Source organism: Aythya ferina (assembly GCF_964211825.1).
Source record: "Aythya ferina genome assembly, chromosome: 3".
NCBI lineage: Eukaryota > Metazoa > Chordata > Aves > Anseriformes > Anatidae > Aythya > Aythya ferina.
In genome coordinates, this window is record NC_140298.1 from 25,011,764 (window position 1) to 25,031,851 (window position 20,088).

Here is a 20,088-nt window from a genome sequence, read left to right on the forward strand (position 1 = left end):
TGCCTCTCCGCGTGCTGCTCTTCCTCTCCCGGCTCTGCTGGCACCCACGGAGGAACAAGGCAGGGCTGGGGCCCGGTCCTGCTCCTGGAGCCCCCGCTCCCCTCCCCACCGCCTTTCCACCCCTCGCCTGGGCTCACAAACAACTCCCCACTCAGAGCAGCATTGCAGCGCACTGAGCTTGTCCCCAGGTGCAACCCTTCGAGTCTGAACAGCTCTGCTGGCTCCTGCCTTGGGCAAGGTTTCAGTTTCCCTGTGGCTTGATGACGTGATTTGGGCAGGATTTATGAGGCTTACAAAAAAGCACAATTAAATCTAATGGGCAATGGAGGGGATTTTTTTTTTTCTTCTCCTTGCTCTCTTTTCATTGCTGGCTTCGAGGACCAGGGCAATGAGTTGGCAAAAGCCTTCCGTGTTGGCCGGAGCCTGAATTTCTAGCCAAAAAACTTTGCTCCAAGTCCAGTTAAATTAACTTCCTAAAGTTTTTAAAATATTTTCTTTTCTGTAAGCTGGCTGAGAAGCCACTGACATTTCGGTTGACCAGCAATCAGGATGCAGTGCTCGGGATCCTTATGGACCAAGCGTATCGCGGCTGCATCTCCACCACAGCCTGCAGCCAGAGAGGAAAGCAGCCTCGTGGCGATGCCATGGGAGGCACAAAGATGTGAGGGGGAGGCTGAAATGTCCTCTCCACGGGGAGAGGAGCTGGAGATGTCCCTTAGGGAAGGGGCACGTGCCCCACGTGCTCAGGGAAGGGACGAACCAAACCCAAGAGGAAGGAGCATGGCCTTGACTGGAAACCGTGCCCGCTGAGGAAGGCAAAGCCTCGATCCCAGCTTTGCACTTTCACCCCCGTCCGGTAACAAATAACTCGCCGTTTGGGAACCGTTTCAGCTGTGTCATTTCAGGTAAGGCAGGCTGTTGTTTTCGAGGCACCGGCGCTGTAAGTCCCCGAGGGGGAGGGTCCCCGCAGGGGGCAGGCCGTACACGTGCACATCCACCCGCACGTGCACCACGTGCCTCGCCTTCTCCCGTGGAAACTTCACTTCAGCTCTCTTGTGTTGCTGTTCTTACTCCAAAACAAAGGTCAAACAGAAAGCACGCAGCTCGGTTTTATCTATGGAGAAACACAGCCATCACGCTTTACAAAAACATCAGCAAATTCTGTGCAGCCAGGGCCAGACCCTTCAGGAAAGTGCACTTTGCCCCGGTGCTCGGCTGGCAACACAAGGAGGGTGGCAGCCCACCCGATTGTGTACTTATTTCTTGGGACACTACTGAAAAAGAGTGAGGGGGAAAAAAAAAAAAAAAGAAAGAAAGAAAAAAAAAAAAAAAAAAAAAAAAAAACAACTTCAGCCTAGCACAAGAGGAAATGAAAAGGGAAACTTTGAGATTTCTCATCTCTCCAGAAAGCCCCGCGGCCGGTTGCAGAACTTTGTCATCACAACTGCTCAGCCTGCGGTTCGCAGCACCGCGATCCCGGCAGGCTTTGCACCAGCTCAATCATTATATCAATAAGGAAGTACAATCACTTAACCACAAAGCCAGTTTCTTTTCTAAGCCCTCATGTTGCCTTAGAAGGTTTTTAAACAAGATGCTTTCCTGTTTTTGAAACCTGGGCATCCGTATGGTTTGCAGGTTACTCAAACAACCTTATCATTTGAAGCAATCCTGGCATGAATTTCAAAACTGCTCACTGCGGTGCTCCCCTCCCCTCTCCACACATATCTATTTACTCACAGGGATCCTTATTTACAGTGTCTTCTTGCCAACTGCTGACACAGAAGAAAAAAACCCTTGGTTACACATTAAGCTTTATCGTTGGGGCGTTTGTGCCAGACAGTGTCCAAACACAGCTCGCTGACTGACCTCACCTTCGGGCCGGCCACTCGGCAGGGAAATGTCTCCTGTGAGCTACTTGCAAGGGCAGGGCTCCCTTCTCACCACTGCTGTGTTAGTCCCCCTCTCACCTCCATCTGGGCTACACGGGCTGTTCAAGGAGCAGGCAGTTTTGTTTTCAGAACCCACAATGGGGTAGGGCTGATTCCTCGCAGCACCGTTTCGGGGGGGGATTACCAGAAGGAGAGGGATGCTGGCAAATGCGAGGCACGGCGAGGGCTGTCTGTAGGAAAAATCCTGACCTAAAATTTATACAGCATGCAAGTCAAAGCCAATTATTCCACTGAAAACGGGAAAACAAAGAGGACCGTGATACAAGAATAAGCTGTGCAGAGGATCTGGAAAATCCAGAAATTAGGTTCAATATGCCTGTTTTGCACAGCAGCTTTGGAAAGATCTGCCAAACGTAACAGTTTCATTTGACAGTCATCTTCTGGCTTAACTTCTGAGCTGGCCGGTGGCCATTTCGTATTGCACAATAAATGCCTGCAAAATTAATCATAAACTCCCTGCCTGGAACTCCCAGTGCTGCTCTCCTGAAGGGTACCTGCAGGCTCGCCGACATGCTGCCAGCAGCTCCACGTCTGTTTTCATTAATGGCCCAGCCAGCGAGGACAAACCGTCACAAAAACAGCCCATGAACTTTATTCTTCCACTCCTGCCTCTTCACGCTGCTGGCCAAGCCACCTACCTTTGCTTACACCCCGCGGCACCCACATGACAGCGGTGGCTCAGGCACACATCTGAGCCTCGCGCTGTGCAGCCTTCCATGTCACAATTAGCACTTAGCTCGTGAGGAAAGTCGTGCAATCGGGGCCAAGGAACTGAGGGCTGCCTCCTGAACTAGATACCCTGATCCTCTTGCTCGAGCACTTTTACAAGCACTGCCTCAGGAAAGGTGCAGCAATGTCCTGGTGCTGCAGCACTGCCAAATGCCCTGTTTCTGCCAGAGGGCTCCAGCTCCAGCAGCTTCAAACCTGCAGGGGCCTCCATGCAGAAGCCTCCAGGACCAGGGTGCAGACTCATCTGCAGTTTTTTTCTGTGAATCTAATTGAATTGTTCAGTTGGGAAAGGAAAAGAAAAAAAAAAAAATGAATTGCATTCCGGCTATTTTAATTAGTTCCTCCTATTTAGCGCTCCTTGCCAACAGACTAAATTGAATTGATCACACAAACGCCCCAGCAAAATACAAAGAAACTAAGTAGGATTTAAGCATCTCCAGAAGAGAGAAAGAATGTATTTTCCTAACATCCCCCAAACCTACTTAATAACAAAACACTAAGGAATAAAATAAGTGTGATTAAAACCAGAGATAGCAAGCAGCACACATTTTATTGCTATGTTTTCACTTCTTATTTCTTTTTAACAAGGATAAAAATTAACTTGTGCAACCTCAGCCAGGAAGTGAGTGGATCTTTGAACTCTGCCATCTGGCTAGTGGAATCTGTATTTTCGCCGCCTCGGGTTACAGGTTAATCCAGCCAATTCTGATTATTTGTAGAGGTAGCTGGCCTCTCAGAAGCTTTTATAGTCCCTGTCACAGAGAAGGCTGCTGCTGAGCAAAACACACGCACAAATCGCTGGGGTCAGTGTGGCGGGGACGTTGAGGAGGGAGGGGAGGAAAAGAAACAAACCACCATGGCGGAAAAAAAAAAAAAAAAAAAAAAAAAAAAAAAAAAAGGCAACAGTTCTGGCTAATCTAAAATTATCCTTTTCATTACAAGAGAAGACGTTGCAACATGCGCTAGCGCCTTTGCCTCACCCTGCAAGTCAGCGCAGACAGGAAGGCTGCGCGCGCCCCGCTCGTGGTGGAAGCCGAGCTCGAGCATGCCCAGCAGCTGGGGAGCCCCACGTGATGACAACAGCATCCAGCTCCATCTGGTGATGTGCTGCGGCCCCCCCGGGCACTTTTCCATCTAGCCTTGCAAGCAGCTGGATCAATTTACTCTAGCCTACGGTGCGCTGCACAGGCACAGACTGAAGTTATTACTCATGGAAATCCCCTCTGTTTCAGCGCTTTGAACAAGGCATCAGGTAGCTTTCAAGCTCCTGACAATTAATGGCCTTTGGTGGAGGGAGAGCAGCGCAAACACGCTGGAAGCTATGGGTTTCAAAACAGCTTGCTTAGTTTCTAGTAAATTAAAGGGAGTGGGTGGTTGAGGCACACAGTAATATTATCCAGTGCAGTGTGGTCTTCATTGACGTCAGCCGGACATTTTTTTTCTCTTTCTCTCTGTCTGCCTGAAAGAGGCACAGGGAGGTTAGCTTTGTGACAACAGCATGGCTCACACGGCCCGGAGAACCTCCAGGTTTCCATCAACAAGGCCGGAGCACAGATGCTACCGTACTGCAATTAGCAATACGAAAATAAATGCAAGTCATTTCAGACGAGGAAAAAAGCTGCTGGAAAGAGAAATCATGCGGGCTTACTGTATGTATCTCTCCTCATGTTGCATGATTAACTGCTCTGACTAAGACAACGCTCTTCCTGTGGCTAAGAACACATCCTCCTCTCAGATTTTGCTTGAAATAGCATATTTGACCATGACCCCTCCCCACAACTATGGTGCCTGTCCCAGCGTAGTTTTGTGGTGTCTGCGACTGTGTTTTCTTAGTGTCACAGATCTCATTGTTTTTCTCCGAGGCCTCTGCACTGTAGGCTGGATTCATCATGTGATAGCTGCCAGCTTTGCATTGAAAGTATGCCAAGAAGTTCAGCAGAAAATTTTTGTGATGCTCGCAGCAAACTTCTGGAAATGTGATTGCTGTGTGTGAGCATGCGCAGGGGTGCGCTTGCAATGTTTTCGTGCACCAGTACTTGTATACTAAATAAAAGCTGGCTGGACAGCAAATAAAAGGATGCACAACAGTGAAGAAAAGTGTTGCAGGTAGGAAAATAGACCCTCCCCCCCCAGACCTCAGATACCACATTCCCAATGGAATACAACACTGCTGTGCCTACATTTTCTGTGTGGAAAAAAAAAAAAAAAAAAAAAAAAAAAAAAAAAAAAAAGAGAGAGAGAGAGTGAGAGAGAGAAACACAGAGCATATTCAGGCCAGAAATTTTTTAGGGTCACAAAAGACAAAGGGGACTTCTTTATAACAAAAATGTGTACTAAAGCTGCTCTGCCAGGTTCTGACTCAACACAGACACATGCATACTTGTCAAAGTGGAAGATTTTTCCAGTAATCTAGTGGACTGAATGAGCTCATCGTGACCCACTGAGCAAGTTTTCTTAATACTCGTTTTGAGCAAGGGAACGGCTTTGACTGGTGTTTGCACTCACTTGACTTTTACCCTCTTCCCAAACTTTTGTTCCTTTCATAAACCACCCTTTCCATCAGGCTTTTCTTACTAAAGAGCCATTTTTTCCTCAGTGGGGCCATGGAACCTAAGTAAATATCCTTGAACCATCAAAAACCAGCTGCATTAAAGAAACAACACCGCAGGCACTGTCAAATTGCAGAGTCACCAGGACAAGAAAGGGAGAAGAGGATTGTCCAGGGAAGCTGAGGTGTGTGGTCATTCTCCACAACCCCACAAAGACAGACAGTGGGACACCGTGCAGACGGATGAGGGGTGTGCATGAAAGTGGAAGATCATGACTCACTGCAAACAAACTACATGGCCTTTGACTTTGGCACCTTCTTGTCCTTCCACGTCCCCAGCTACTGACTTCCTTGTGGTCATCCGTGCAGCCTGGTGCCACTCTGCCTGCTCTTCTGAGGGGCTTTTTTGAATGTTTTCTTCAAGTTAAACTATGAAACTGAAATTTGAGGGTATGCACGCTGCTGCAAAGACTGAGGAAAAGCTCTTGCACGAAGTCATATTGGCAGGGAAACTACAATTCCCTTGGGGCCACAGCCGCAGGCTGGGCCTTGCTGCAAACTCCGCACCACCTCGCACTCCCGCCTTCGGGGAACTAGTCACAGATCGCTGCAGATAAGCATTGCACAACGCCCGTCTGCTCTGCAGAGGTGCCTTCTGAGGTCCCTCGGACTGAGCTGTCCCTCAAGATTCATTCTCAGCCTTTATCAGTGCATTTTGGAGGGGAAAAAAAAAAAAAAAAAAAAAAAGCACCACAGAGTGTGCACAAATCACCCACAGTTACGAATCCGCGAGGTGGTGCCCGTAGGTTAATGCAGCCTGTATCTCCAAGCTGCTGCTCCTCAGCATTAGCCACCAAGCCATGCTCCCTTCTTGCACCGAATGTCAAGGCCCGTGCATCAGTGCCCCAGCTGAGCGCCTCCAAAACTCAGCTGTGGCTGTAACGGCCCCCAGTGCCAGTTGCCCAGCCAGGGTAGATGAGGCGGAAAGGAAATCCACAGGGGTTCTCCAGTTCTCCTTTTCAGCTGTGTTTTGAAATATGGTCAAGCCCTGGCCACGCCGATCTGCAGAGCTATCTTCGGACGGCATTTGGTCAGCACACCACGTGAAAGCAGCACTCAAGCCCAGGTTTTATGTTCCAAGTAAGGATGAGAAAAATAGCCCGGCTTGTTCGGTGGGGGCTGAGGCTGCCAACGTACAGTGGTTTCGTGACACAGGCCCTGGTGGCAGCTGCCAGCTCGTTTCGCACCAGCCACCAAACAGCCAACAGCAGCCACAGGTCCAAGCCCCCCACCCTGCAAAGGTGGGCACAAGACCTTCGTGTGCACCTATGCCCCATCACCCCCTGAATAAATGCGAGTGGAAATGTTAAAGGTCCCATGAGCCTGGCCCCTGGAAAATGTCTTTTGTGGTCGCCTCCAGTGAACTCTGGCGTGAGACACACAGCTGTGGAGGGCTGCACATCACAACCTGTAACCGGACCCTTCCTTACAGAAACGCTACAAATTGTTATGATCATTGCTCTCATCCTTTACAGAGCCGGCAGCGAGCTTTCCAAGACGGTATTTTTGTGCCCAAATAAAGGTCAGGGTTCCAGCTATGATAAATCAGGGCCGGTTAGTGGGCAGGTTCAGCTGACAGAGTCATCTGATCTGCGCAGCTGTGCATGAGCCCTGAACCAGTTCCCTTCTTGTGTCCTTTTCAGGCCGGGCACAAAGCTCGGGGACATCTGTTAGTTCCTGAATTACAGCGGGCGGGCAGTAACGGACGTGCCCTGCTCTGGTGAGCCTGTGTTTGTTATTTTCTAGGCTTTGCATCGGCTGCGCACACACAGCTGGACCGCACCTTCCGGTCACTGAGCCCGCCACATGCAGCTGCTGGAGTGAATGGAGACATCGCAAGTGTGCGGCTACCCTACCAGAAAAATAAAAATAAAGGAAGGCATTTGCATTTCCTCTTTTCTGTCTTGCTAAATCCTTCCCTTCGAGAAATTATGCAAAGCTCTGCTAAAGCAGCACCGTACCTGCCACGAGCGCGGCAGGCGCAGCCCCGGGGAGGCTCCGAGTCACCCCGTGCACCTCCATGCCACCCACATCGCCTGGAAAACTTCACAGCGCTCTGAGGACAGCCTAAAGCTTTGCTCTGTCAGCCCAACACACAGGTTGCATGCCAGAGGGACGCAGCCAGCAATGCCGTGCTGCTGCTCACACCCAGCAGAAGCGCCCTGGGACCTAGGACAGCCACAGAAGCCCTGTTGGCACCCATTTCTGCAGGAGCACAGCACCAGCCTGCATCCTGCTGTGTCCTTCTGCCCTGCTGCCCTCGCCCCAGGGGTCGCTTGCACATCCCTGCAGGAAGCCCGCTGCCCATCGCAGTGGCACTGAATCACTGCCGGCAACGGCTGCCCGCCCCGTCAGGAAACCGCAGGGCACCAGACCTCACACAGGGGTGCTGCCATGCCCAGCCACCCCGGCCAATGACACCGCCACAGCAATTTGGGTCCTGCCACTGAAATCTGCCCCTCCTGAGGTTCCCTGGAAAGCTGCACCACTGTGACCTTTACAGAGAAATCTGTCCCCACGTTTGGCCTCCCCACCATTAAGAAAGTTCCTTGTAAGCCATTTGGGTCTGCTTAAAAGAAGCAGTGAAAAGTCCCAGAGACTCAGAAATTGAAAAGACACAGTGGAAAAATTAAAAAAAAAAAAATAATAATAATAATAATAATAATAATAAAAAAATCTTTGAGCATGTGAGCACCTCTCCCAGCCATACACAAATCGCTTCCATATTTCATAAGTTTTGAACAGCAGGCATATAAGCTTTTTAAATCAGCAAGTCTGGCCCTGAAGTCATCAAAAACTCGTGATCAAACACTTCTGAGTATTTGAGATGCAGGAGACATCATTCTCCAAAGGGTTCCTTCATCTAAGTCGATGAAAAGGTATGAATTTTTATCGCAGAACAGCAGAGGCCCTGGAAACTTGTGCAAAGAAGCATGATGCAAAATGGCGACACCCACACCCACACAAGGTCCCCTCAGCATCAACAAGAAGCAAAACAGCCTCCATTTTCCATACACGGGGCTTGAAGTAACCCATCTGAACTGTGCAGAAAAACTCCACGGCCTGTGATGTGCCAGTTCCAGGAACAAAATCTGTCCCTCAGCCTCACTGCCCTCGGCCCCATGGCACCCACAGCCGTCTCCACCCCAGCTGAAGGCAGCAAGCACGGCGTGGGCACAAGGCTGAGGCCTGCTGCCGTCTGTGTACTTCCACAGCCCCCCTCACTGTGGTGAGGGATGGGCTTCTGCCAGCACTGCTGGACTGCTGCCAGCCACACTTTGGTGTGTTGGAGTCGCCTGGTACCAATTTCAGGGCACTGTCCCAGAAGGCTGGACCCTGGCCACTACCAGGAGAGCCCAGGTTTGCTCACTTCCAGCAGTAGTCACAAGTGTGGTGTCTCCAAGAGCAAGTCATGCAGCACAATAGGAGCAGACCTGTGGGGCAAAGCACCTGGGGCTGAGATATCGATATAACACTCAGTCTGTGGGGGTTACTTCAGACAAACTGCATCTGGTCCTATAGGCTGTGCTGGGAAGCATCCAGGGTGCTTCTGGAGAGCAGCTTCCAGCTTGGTTTCCTGCACAAGGAATAAAGCCCATGCACTTTGAGACCACCTCACGGGGTGAACCAAAGCAGACTACATGGGAACAACAAGGAGGTACACCCCAAACCAGAGTGCTCGCCCCACCACTGCCAGCCCCACCACTTCCCTCTGCCATGCGAGACAGGAGCAGGAGCGGGAGCGTGCTGTGGCATGGGCTGCCCTATCCTCCACGAGGAGATAGTGGCTACAGGGGCTGGCGTGCAGCCCGGGCAGCTCCAGCCAAGAGCTGCTGCGAGAAGGATATGAAACCTTGTCATTGTGAAAGCAGGAGGTGACAGTTCATGCTACGGCAAGGGGCTCCGGGGTGGTTTCACCATCAGCACGAGAGGCACGGCCATCTCCACCAGCCGGGGCAGCTACAGCACTGCCAGGATATCGCCCTCCAGGACTCAGCACCCAGCTCACTGCCAGGAGATAGTACCCTCGGGGCTGTGGGGCTGAGGCTGGGATGCCTCCTGGTAGGAGAGCACCAGGGTTTAAGGAGGGAGCAGTACCTGGCCTGAAGCACTGTGGCAGCCGTAGGAGCAGATACCCTGTGGTTAGGCAACTACCTTAAATCATTCTCAAGTGAGGCTCGAATAAAACCAGAAGTCTCGATTTAAAAAATCCAGACTCGGCAGCGGTTTCATAAGTTTATGGGATCTGTCCATAAAGAACAGCAAAGATCCTGATGCCTCTACCTGCCTGGCACGCTCAGCCTGCAGCACCCATGCACCAACACCTGATGCTCCCCCAGCTGCGTCCCCATTCATGTGCCACCTGGTTTCCTAAGCTGTCCTGGGACCTCCTGGGACAGCCCACACCTCCAGACATAAAAGGTTTCTCCTTTCCATGACACCACTCCCCAGCGGCACAGACCTGGTGTCTGGCTAGTGCCCTCAGGCATGCTGGAACAGGGCAGTTGCAGGGAAAAACGTGTTGGACTGAAACAGGGTAGGAAATGTTGGTCAGTCACAGGGCATAAATATTTAAGAACACGCATCAAAGCAATGGAATGAGGATGAAAGCGATTTTATGCTTTATTTTTGGAGACCTACAAGACTTGCCATGTATTTGGCTTTACAGGCAAGCACAAAGACAGGAAGATAAAGGCAGGCACTCGTGACAGGGAAGGTGATGTAAAATCAGGAAGGTGCCAGGCAGGGCTAGTTGTGAGTGTCATGAAAACAGCAGGGCCTTCTCAAGCAGACAGATGCCCATGAAATGTTATTTTTGGACACCACTTCAGAATCGAGTTTAGAGGGAAGTGTGACATTTACTGAGTTGCCTCCACCACTTCCTGCAACACCTGGAGCTTACTCTAAGGGCTCTCATTTAGATACTGAGAATTTGCTCACTGCTCGGGCTGAAAATAACACAGTTTACTTTCATTTTTTTCTGCAAAGCTCTGCTGAAACCATGAGTTGTGATGCAACAGTCTCCGGTGCAGATCCCGCCGCCATGCGCCGTTCACACGGCATGATGAAAGAGCGATTTAACAGCCGGCAGTTATCTGTGGCTTCTTCCAGGAGGTCACCAGCAGCGTCTTACTGCTTTCTCCTTGGATCAGCAGCCAGCTGTAAGACTTTCTTTTTCAAAGCCGCCTGAACTGTGCTGCATCCTGAACCCCAGTTGAGCTTCTCGCTGTTTCCTCTGACTGCACAGTGAGCTGTGGCCTCCCCAACCCCAAGCACATGCAGCAGTGCCTGCAGCATAAGCTGAAACAGTTTTGAAGGACAGCTCTGAGCCTCTGCCTCCATGAAGGGCCACTTGGCTCTCTGGTGGCCCTGTCTGCTCCTGCCAGAGCCCTCCAGGGGGTCTAAGTGCACAGCTCCAAAATGCAAGCAACTCCCATGAAGAGATGAAAAGAAAAGCCAATCCTCGTTTATAAATATATTTATTTGGTTTCATTTTTTGCATTTCTTCTGCTTTCAAATATTTCTCTTGCTGGGAATGTGAAACTCTGATGAATTCATAGTGTATGAACCATTTGGCCTTAACCCCCTACCTCTGTTTTGATTTTTAGTCTATTAATAGGGAAAGGACAGATTTTCCACCTTGCTATTAGATAAATTGCACAGCATTTCACACACATCTGATCCAAAAACATTTGCAGGATTTCTTTCAGAAGCCAAAGGTGGATAACAAACATTTTGGCCTTACGGAGACATAATCTTTCATTAAAAGCAGTCATGGCTGCAGAGGATCAGCCACTTAAACCCAAGTGTCTCCGTTGGCAGGGCAGCTATTGAAACAACTGCTTGGACAGGATATGACATGCGAATGTTTAGTCTGTGTGGGGGAAAAAAAGAAAAAAAAAAAAAAAAAAAAAAAAGGAAAAATAGAAAAAAGTCATCAAATCCTAACTTCTGGCAAACGGCCAAGAGTTTTTCATACTGTGTGGAAATGTCAAAGGTGAAAGAGGAGAAGACTTTCTCCTCATGCACCACGCCGGCCTGTGAAGCAGTGTGTGTGGAAGGACTGGGCCGCAGAGGCGCAAGTGCCTGCGCAGCCAGGCATGTGTCCTGCTCGTTTTCCTGCACAGCCACTGAGCCCATAGCATGAGTGAGGGATCTCACACACCTTTTCCAAGCTCACCCTGCCCTGACCTGGTCTGCCCCAGGACCAGGATCCTGCCTGTGGTGACAGAACACTGAACAAAATGGCATCTGTGCATCCTCTGCTTCTACACCGGAGGGGCTGCAGAGCTACCTGACGTGCTCTCCAACAAGCCAAGGTGCTTCCCACCAGCTAGCTGACAGGATCCAAGGGAAACTGGACAACAGGAATCTTTTAGAAATGAGCATTCAGGTCATGGGGGTGCAAAGTCTAACAGACTATAAGTGAGGCTTGGCCACAGAATTGCGGGGAAAGGATGAAAAACATTCCTTTCTTATGAAATACACAATTTCCTCATAGGCAATTCCACTTTACAGTTGGGTGGGAGTAAAAAGCACAAGGCAGTCTGAAGAGAGCTGCAAAACCACACTGCTCAGCCTGTATGTTTTGATCACAGCCCCCCTGAGACCGCTGCAGAGCGGCCCTGCTGCATGGCAGAGCAACAAGGGAAGAGCGCTCGCGGAGCGAGGAGCAAACCTGCTGGTGCGGAGACTCTGTAAACGCTCCGGTGCTTTGGGCAGAATCTGAATGTGAGGGGAGAGTTCAGTTGTTTTAAATCTCCTCCTGGTTGCTTTCGTTTGGGATAGTGGCTAAAAGGCACAGAGAAATGTAACATGGAGAAAAGTTTGCCTATTAAAAATGAATCAATCATCGCTGTGTGGAGCCTCCAGGGCCTCGGAGGTTTCATACAGGTACACGACTGGACATTCAGCGCGGAAAAATGAGGCTGGGCAGAGCAGAACAAAATTATCTTCTTTCCAGCTGGACCTATTTTGCAGCCTGTCAGTCTGCCATGCTGAACGGGAGAGAGGAAAAACCAAATGTGCTGTGTACCCAAGCTGAGATCTTCTGATCAACCGTTTATTTATTTATTTATTACTCTTTCTGCTGGTAAGCCTGGGAATTTTGTGTAGCCAGCCCTTGAAAATCCATTGCAAGTCAAGGTTGTTCATGAAACATGGTGAGGAGAGGGCTGTTGGATACAACTGTGCTTCCTTCCTTGTGGGCCTGGCTGGAAGAGGCATGCTGCACCTTTAATGGAAGACAAGATTAATCACCGAGAGGATGCAGATGCAAGAAAGAGGGTCTCTCAAGGAGCTTGCAGCTGCATTTCCACTCCACCCCTAGCCCAGCACCTGCCCCACAGACCTGCAGGGACCTGAAATACGTGGAGCTGCAGAGGCAGGGCTGGGTGCTGGAGTCAGGAAGTGCCTTCCACGCTGGGAAGGCTCCCGTCCACCATCGTGTTCTTCACAAAACTGCAAGAAATGGTAATTTATAGTAAATCCTTCCTGATTAAAGTCCATAAAGCTCTGCAGTTAATCAAGCTGATTAAACGAATCAAACTTGTTAAGAATGGTTTTATCAAAACATTTACATTTCTGCAGAGCAGAGATTCATTTGCCTTTGCATTGCAAAGTACACAGGTTGCCACGAGAGGATGAAGAAGAGGACTGGGAACATTAACCATGTGAAACGCCAAGCCGCCTCCCCCCGTCTCTCCCAGTGTTCGTTTAAACAAAGGGACTCCCCGGGCCATTAATTTCGTCACCCTGCCGGGTATCTTCTGTCTTCTGGAAAAAGAGACCTCTCTTACTCACAGCAAGAGGCTTTCCTGACGCACGGGGACTTCATCACCAGGCCGAAGTGCTGCAGAAGGTCCTGTGTGGGCAGAACCCCTCTCCTAACCCATGGTGTCCCCCCATGGCAAGTGTCCAAGCAGCGTGGTGGCCTCCTCTCTGACATCTGTAGGAGAAACACGTCTCGTAGAGTACACAACACAAACGTTTCCATAGCTGTCTGGAAGATTAAAGTAACGTAGCCAGGAATTTGTTCCTTCTATATAAATCTGCTCAGCTTCAGTCCCAGCAGAGATAGGCCCAATAAAGGCCTTGGCTGCCTAACTTCTAAATTTAGACACTCAAACCTCCTCTTCAGCTGTCGCCTAGCCCTGGTGAGGCATTCCTCTGTGGGGCACCAAAACTAAGGTCCCTCCGGCATCTTACATCCTTCAGAGCAGAGCTGAGCAGGTGGTGGCAAGGTGCCACCTAGCTGCACCACCTCAGGACCCACCACCAATGTGTCCCCAGGAGCCTCACCTGGCAGGGCTGAGCTGTGCACGGATGAACTGACCTGTGAGGGCTGGCCACAGGCTGAGCCAGCATCCAGTGCTTTGTCATGGTGGCAGAAGGGCAGCTCTCACAGCCCGGCAAACACCTACTTTAGGATCAGAAAGCGACCTGTGGAGGTGGCTGACTGGAGGACAAGTGCTGATGGAGGGACTTAGGCTGAACACCTCACTTCTTGGCAGCTGCAGAATGGTGGTCCTCCAGTATTCCCAGTGACATGGACCCAACGGGATAAGGAACCACGTCCAGGAGCAGGGTGTCAAACCCCGCAGCAACAGGCACACCTGTCTGCCAGCACAGCAGCCATCGGGGCAGTCAGTGACCTGCACACAGGTGGTTTTCAGGTCCATCTCAGACACTTAGCCCACTTCACTGATGGGCTTTCTTTGCTGCTGCTGCCCGCTGATGTCCACCAACTGGAAGGCGGTGCTGCGTCTGCCCTGTGCTGCCCTGCACCGTGAGGACTTGAACAGCGAGACCGCAGGAGCCAGGCTACAGCGGCAGTGGGAAAGTGCCTCCCCTTTTCTCTCCAAGAGCATGTTCCAGGGGAAGATCTGCAGATTCAGCATCTTACAGCCAGTTCTGCTAAGGCAAAGACAAACTTGGCATCGGCACTCTATCTTCCATGCCATATGCTTTATTCGTTCAAGAGTTGTTTTTCCTGCAGGGGAGGGTGGATTGGCAGGTATGGAAAGAAATTCATTAAAATAACTTTGGCTGGTTCTTCGTGCTGGCCACCATCTCCGTTTTGATTTTTAATTCTCATGCCCGGAACAATCCTGAAACAAAGACATCCTCTCTGGGAGTACGACAGATGCTCGCAAAAGGAGCGTCTGAAAGGCTGTGCTCCTTGGCCTACAGCTCATGGCTGCTGTATTTCTAAAGAGAGTGGTAGAAACCAAGAAGCTGATAATAAAAGTCACACATATTATGAAACCAAATATACTGACATGCAGTGCAACAACTTGGGCATTGGTAAAGGTACCTTATCTGCCTATGTGCAAGCCACTTGCCTGGTTTTGCAACAACAGGTTTCTCGGAGAATGTTTGCACTGAGTTACCTATTCCATTTTGCACTGCTTGCCAGATAAATGGGATCCTTTTCAATGGAAAAACAGACATTTGATTATTTTAGGTTCAGGGATTCTGGCCAATTTCTTCCCAAAGTGGCTAGGGCTGAATAGCCAAAGAAAATGTATGCACTTAAACTTAATGGGGCTTAAACACTGCAAGTAACAACACAGAAAGGGACAGAAGCCTGAGGGGCAGCAGAAATCTCCAGGACCAGGACTTTAATACTCAGAGAAACTGCCAGAGGTCTTGATAGCAGCCATTGTGAATGTATGTGCATGTTCTGCTCTTTAAATGTATACATTATTTTCGGTTTAAAAGCTTGCATTCATTCTCAGATTTCTGTGATCTTTCTGCACCAAATGGCTTCCAGGTCTCTCCATAGGCTGTAGACAGTTTTTATTCACCCCTATAAAACAAAGATTTAAAGGATTCAGACCTCAAAAGGAGAAAAATTAACATGGCAGCCACAGGCAAACCGGGTTGGCTCCTGCAGCTTTGGAGCAGCTTCCAGCTCCCTGCTTACAGCACTGGTAGTGGGAACTGCCTGCAGAACCCTCTTTGCCCCTGACTTCTTCTGGCTGGGAGGTTAGGTCCAAAACCCAGCCGATTTTCACCTCTGTCACCTGCAGGAAAGAAATAGCTCTAAAGGTTTCTTAAGGGAAATAAAATCTGCATGGACATCTTAGTGAATGCTCTGCAAGTCGCGTGTGTTTTGCAGGCTGGGCTTGTGTGTCACTTACAGACTACCTTGAAATTGGCTTCTTTCATGTCCTAATGCACTTAGAATATAAAGAGGAAGCATCACCTGCACACACAAGGTGCATATATCACTCCAAAGCTTTCACCCGTCCAAACACTCAGCTCTTAAAACCCCTGCCTGAGTTGGGGCAGAGCACATCAGTGCCCAGAACAGCAGAGGGCTGGGCAGAGCCTTGCTCTCCATTTCCAAGCTCCGTGCCTTGCTCACAGCCACAGCACCCATCAGGCTGTCGAGTGCACGGCACCGCGAGTACCCAGCGGGGCTGTAAATGGGAAGAAATCCTTTTCCAGGCTGCAGAAATAACAACCTGCAAAGCATTTCTTTTTTTCCAAAAGGATCATTTTGGATTTAGTAATGGGGAAGGGAAGAGTGCCTGAGCTTTGGTTTCTTGTTATGATTTCAGTCTCATAAACAATCTCTCTGAGATAGGGGATTGGGAAGGAAAACAGCATCTAAAAGCTCCTGCCTGGAACATGGGCAATGCAAGGAAACACATTTGGACAAATAGTCTGCAGCAGCTGCTGAAAAGGGCCTAGCACAGGGATAAGAGTAAGCAGCAAATTAGGTGCTAGTTTGTAAAATAAGACGGCCTAATTTTGACTTGCAGAGATGTGAAGAGCATCGTATAAAAGAGCAGGCACTCGCATGCCAAAGAGACATTGGCAAACTGGGCAGTGTTCAGAACAGAACAACAACTGAATCACTAAAGGAAAGATTAAATAACTAAATAGTAGTTTAGGTGAATAAATCCCAAGAGGCTGATACAATTGTTTGGAGGTATCAACATTCAGGGGCGAGTGCTGTTTGCACAGCTCCACATGAAGCGCAGAGAGAAAGGAAAACACTTCTCCCTGCAGAAAAACGTGGAGGGGCAGCAAGTGCTGCCAGCCCCGTCACCCCCTGATGCCCAAACTCAGCCCCTGCTGGGTGCAGGGACTGTTGGGTGAGGGGGCCGTGTCCACTGAGCTGCTCATGGTGACAGTGACGAGGGCTCGGAGCAGAGCCATGCACTAGCACTGTCACCCCCTACACCTCCTCCTTCTATGGACAGGGGCCTGGTCCTGCTCCCCTGCTGCACTGTGAATATTTGGTGGGCTCTGTCCATGAGATGGGCTTACCAGGGGTCAGCAGTGGGTGGCGAGAGGTCCTCCTTCAAGATCGGCCACCACTCAGGGGCTGGTCCTCTGAAAGAAGCCCCTCAGATGCTCCATGCCGGGTCTCTGTGGAAGAGGATGGCTCTGATCAGCATGTTAAGCCTGCGGCCACCACACCGTGTGCCTCCAGCCCCAGCTGCCTCCCCGCTGGCCAATTTTGACACTGGCAAGGTTGTGGATGTTACACTGGAAGTGCACAAGTCACAGCTGGGTTTGTTACTTGTGCTACGTGTAACACACACATATGCAGCTAGACATGGCCAAGCTCCCACTAATAGCTTAGGACACACATTTAAAGTTTTTCCCTTTCCGTATCCCACGAATGTGAGCAAAAGAGAAACCCCACGTGTTCCTCTTCATGCTTTACCATCGTTTGCCCATACCCAAAGGGGTAGTGGTAGGATGTCATGAGCACACATACATCTTTCCTTCTGGAGCCATCCACAGCGCCAAAGTTTGTCATTTTGCCCCGTGAGTGCTGCCTGCAGTTGAAATTGCTTACCGCGTCCTATTAATGACTGCTTGCCGTTACTCACAGCTTTGCCAAAGCTCAGTTGCTCGAGCTGAAATACTCCATGCTGGAAGTCTGCCTCAGGCAGGCTCTTTTGGTAATTTTTAGTTAAAATAATTCAACTGTCTCCCAGAATGAGATTAGCAAGATATATGTTAGCTTGCTCTGTTCAAACAGAGAGATTAAGTGCCTCTGTCTTCAGAGACCAGCACTGGTACTTAGCCAGGGAAGGGGGATCTGCCTTTGCGATCATCAGAAGTTTCCCCACCTGTGCCCAAGGTACTTGCCGCACACACCTTCACTCCGCGCCTGCCTGGCGGGGCATTGCTGCAGCTTGGCAGGTGATTTATCCGAGGGCTGCTCTGGTCATGCTCCAGCCCAGGGTTGTGGAGCAGAGAGAGATGCAGTCGGCATCACCAAGTGCTGCTGCGGTCCTGCCTCCGGAGCAGAGTAACCAGCAGTGCTAGCAGGCCACCGGCTGCGCTGAGGGAGCAGGCAGGATGGCCGCAGCCCTTGCCAGCGGGCTCCCCGTGTGTTTGCTGACAGCAGAGAGCTGCCACACGGCAGAAATCCCTGGGTCTGCCTCCTCCTGGCCCCTGCAGCCTGCCTTCTGTCTTAGCCTGCTCCCACATCCAGCTCCACACCTGACACCCATCCCCTGCCCTGGCTGGGGGTCCCCAGCCCTCCACCGGCCCTGCCCATACTCGACCAGCCCTCCCCTGCATTGCACGGGCAGCACCCGAGCAGCACCCGAGAGCATCTCCAGGCTCTGGTCCCCAGCAGGGCAGCGTCCCCGTCCCCCCAAAACCTTTCATCTCAAAGAGCTCCTCACCCGCGGCGCAGGGCTGCAGCACGCCTACTGCGCGCAGCTCAGCGATTTCGCCGCCAGACTTGAACAAGTCTCCACTGAGCAAACGTGCCTTCAGAGAATCCAGCTCCTGCCTCTAAGAAGTTTCTGTTGAGTGTCTGAGATCTGAGGCTGTTGGTTTTTTTACTAAGGTTTCTTAGCTCAAGTTTTGTGTGTTTTTTTTTTCCCCCATGAAGAACAACCAAAGGCACATTCCTGATATCTGCCAAATCTCAAGTCTCTGCTCCAAAGGCAGAAAGTGCTAGGGCTTCTCAACTGATCGTTTTAAGAACATGTTTGAATATGAAGGGGAAAAAAAAAATGTTTCTCTCATCTCTTTCTTGTAAGCAAGCAAAAACACTTTTGCTGAAGCTTCCCAAACACATTCAGACCGAGACCGATACCCAGCACAGAAAATGTCAGCGGGGCGGTGAGCTGCTGAGGTCTGCAGGCCTTGTAGGCAGGTGGTCTTACAACAAGAAACACTGGGCAGCCTCAAAACAGAGAGAGGCACCAAAGTTGTTGATCACATGCAATTTAGTATGAAATTGTGCTGAGCCAGCAGCAGAGATGAACAATGTGTGACTCGCTGGTAACCCCCCGGATTCGGGCCTGGCTTTGCAGTTGAGGAGCAGGCCTGGGTGAGCGCGGTGGTGGCTGCTGGCAGAGCAGAGATGGGGCAGAGCCCTGCTGGGGGCAAGAGGCAGCCTGGGCTCAACCACGCACCCCCAAAAGGTCCATCCTGCCCAAAACAGGTCCTCCTGCCTGCCCCACGGTCTCTTCAGGGCACCCCCTGCATGGCACATGCCAAATTTCCCCTCTCCGGCTCCGGGGACAGCTTTGCCCGCCACTACCACTCTGCCTTCTGCTCCTTTCCCCTCTCCACGCTTCGCATCCCCGTGAGGTGAGGCAGGGCTGCAGCAAACGGCCCCCTTCCTCCCCCCCGCCACGTTCACACGGTTCAGCGTGCGAGCTTCCTGCCGCCTGCCCAGTCAGCTCGCTATTCATAGGCAAACTGCGCTCCTCCGTTTGGCTCCCAAAGAAGAATAAGTATAAAAAGCACCGAACGTCTCGCTGCTGAGCCAGCAGGAAGCTCAAACTGCTCTGAGCATGGGAACCAAGAGAACCGCTGCGGCTAGCACAACAGGTATTGTTTGGGAGGAAATCCCTGCAGCAGACACGACTGCCTACGCACACACGCACACTTAATACATGTATGTATGTGCTTAGTAAGGGTACGGAAAAGGGGAAGGCTGAGGAAGTGCAAGAGGGTTGAAGAATAGATCGGCAGCTATGTCCAAGGCAGGGTAAGAGCTGCTCGGCCAAGCCAAAGAGTTGCCTCTCTGCCCCAGGAACTGGTCTGTGAACCATGGGGGAGCTCGGGCAAAGCAATGTCTCCAGGCTTGGTCTCTTGACCTCGGTTCTTGACAGGTCTTGCTATGTGCCTGGTTTTGTTTGCATCAGGAGTGAGCTCATGAAGCAAATCTCCCAGCTGTGCGCACTTGCCATGTTTCGATTGCCATCGGGGAGTGTTTTTTTAGCTGGATTCCTCTTGAAGGAAATGAAAGCAGAAGGTGGGCTCCAGGAGTACACCTCCTGTGCTCCAGCCACTAATGAGCATCCAGTCCTTGGGAACCAGGATAGAGGTACCTGATGTGAATCCCCGGGTACACCACGTCCTCAGCACCAGACATCTGCCTCTAGAGATCTGCTCCCACTGCACCACACCAACTGCTAACACAGACACAGTCTGTCCTTGTTAAAATGAAGTAAAAAAAAAAAAAAAAAAAAAAAAAAAAAAAAAAAAAAGGAAGAAGAAGCTTGAATTAAATCATTAAATCATTCAAATTTTCACCAAAAAGGGAATAAAAGTTTTGGTTAAACAGCTCACAAACTCCACGTTCACAAAGAGTCCTAACATTTGAGTTTGACAAGACTAGAAGCATCCGAAATATACCCCTGTCTTAAGGTCTTTCTGGACAGAAATACTATACGGAAATAACTCCAAGAACAACAGGTCATCCCACCCAACTCAGCATCCCTCGCAGCCATTTCAAGGAGCAACAGCTGTGAAGACCTTAGGTAAGACCATGTGTGACCCCACATCTCGTGACCATAAGGAGAT

The 20,088-nt window shown here is 50.4% G+C and overlaps 1 protein-coding gene across 7 annotated transcripts in view; it reads right to left on the reverse strand.

The window, feature by feature from the left end:
• Nucleotides 1-10,144: 10,144 nt before the first annotated feature.
• Nucleotides 10,145-20,088, reverse strand: part of TOMM20 (translocase of outer mitochondrial membrane 20) — a 47,646-nt gene continuing 37,702 nt past the window's right edge. For 3 of the 7 annotated variants that reach the window (XR_014691295.1, XR_014691296.1, XR_014691299.1), the window contains 3 exons: nt 16,570-19,718; nt 13,090-15,097; nt 10,145-12,747 (listed from right to left, as the gene is read on the reverse strand). The gene's annotated coding sequence lies outside the window, so the exon portion shown is untranslated. The remainder of the gene's footprint in view (nt 12,748-13,089; nt 15,098-16,569; nt 19,719-20,088) is intronic. The other 4 variants (XR_014691293.1, XR_014691298.1, XR_014691294.1 and 1 more) reach the window with 3 other exon arrangements.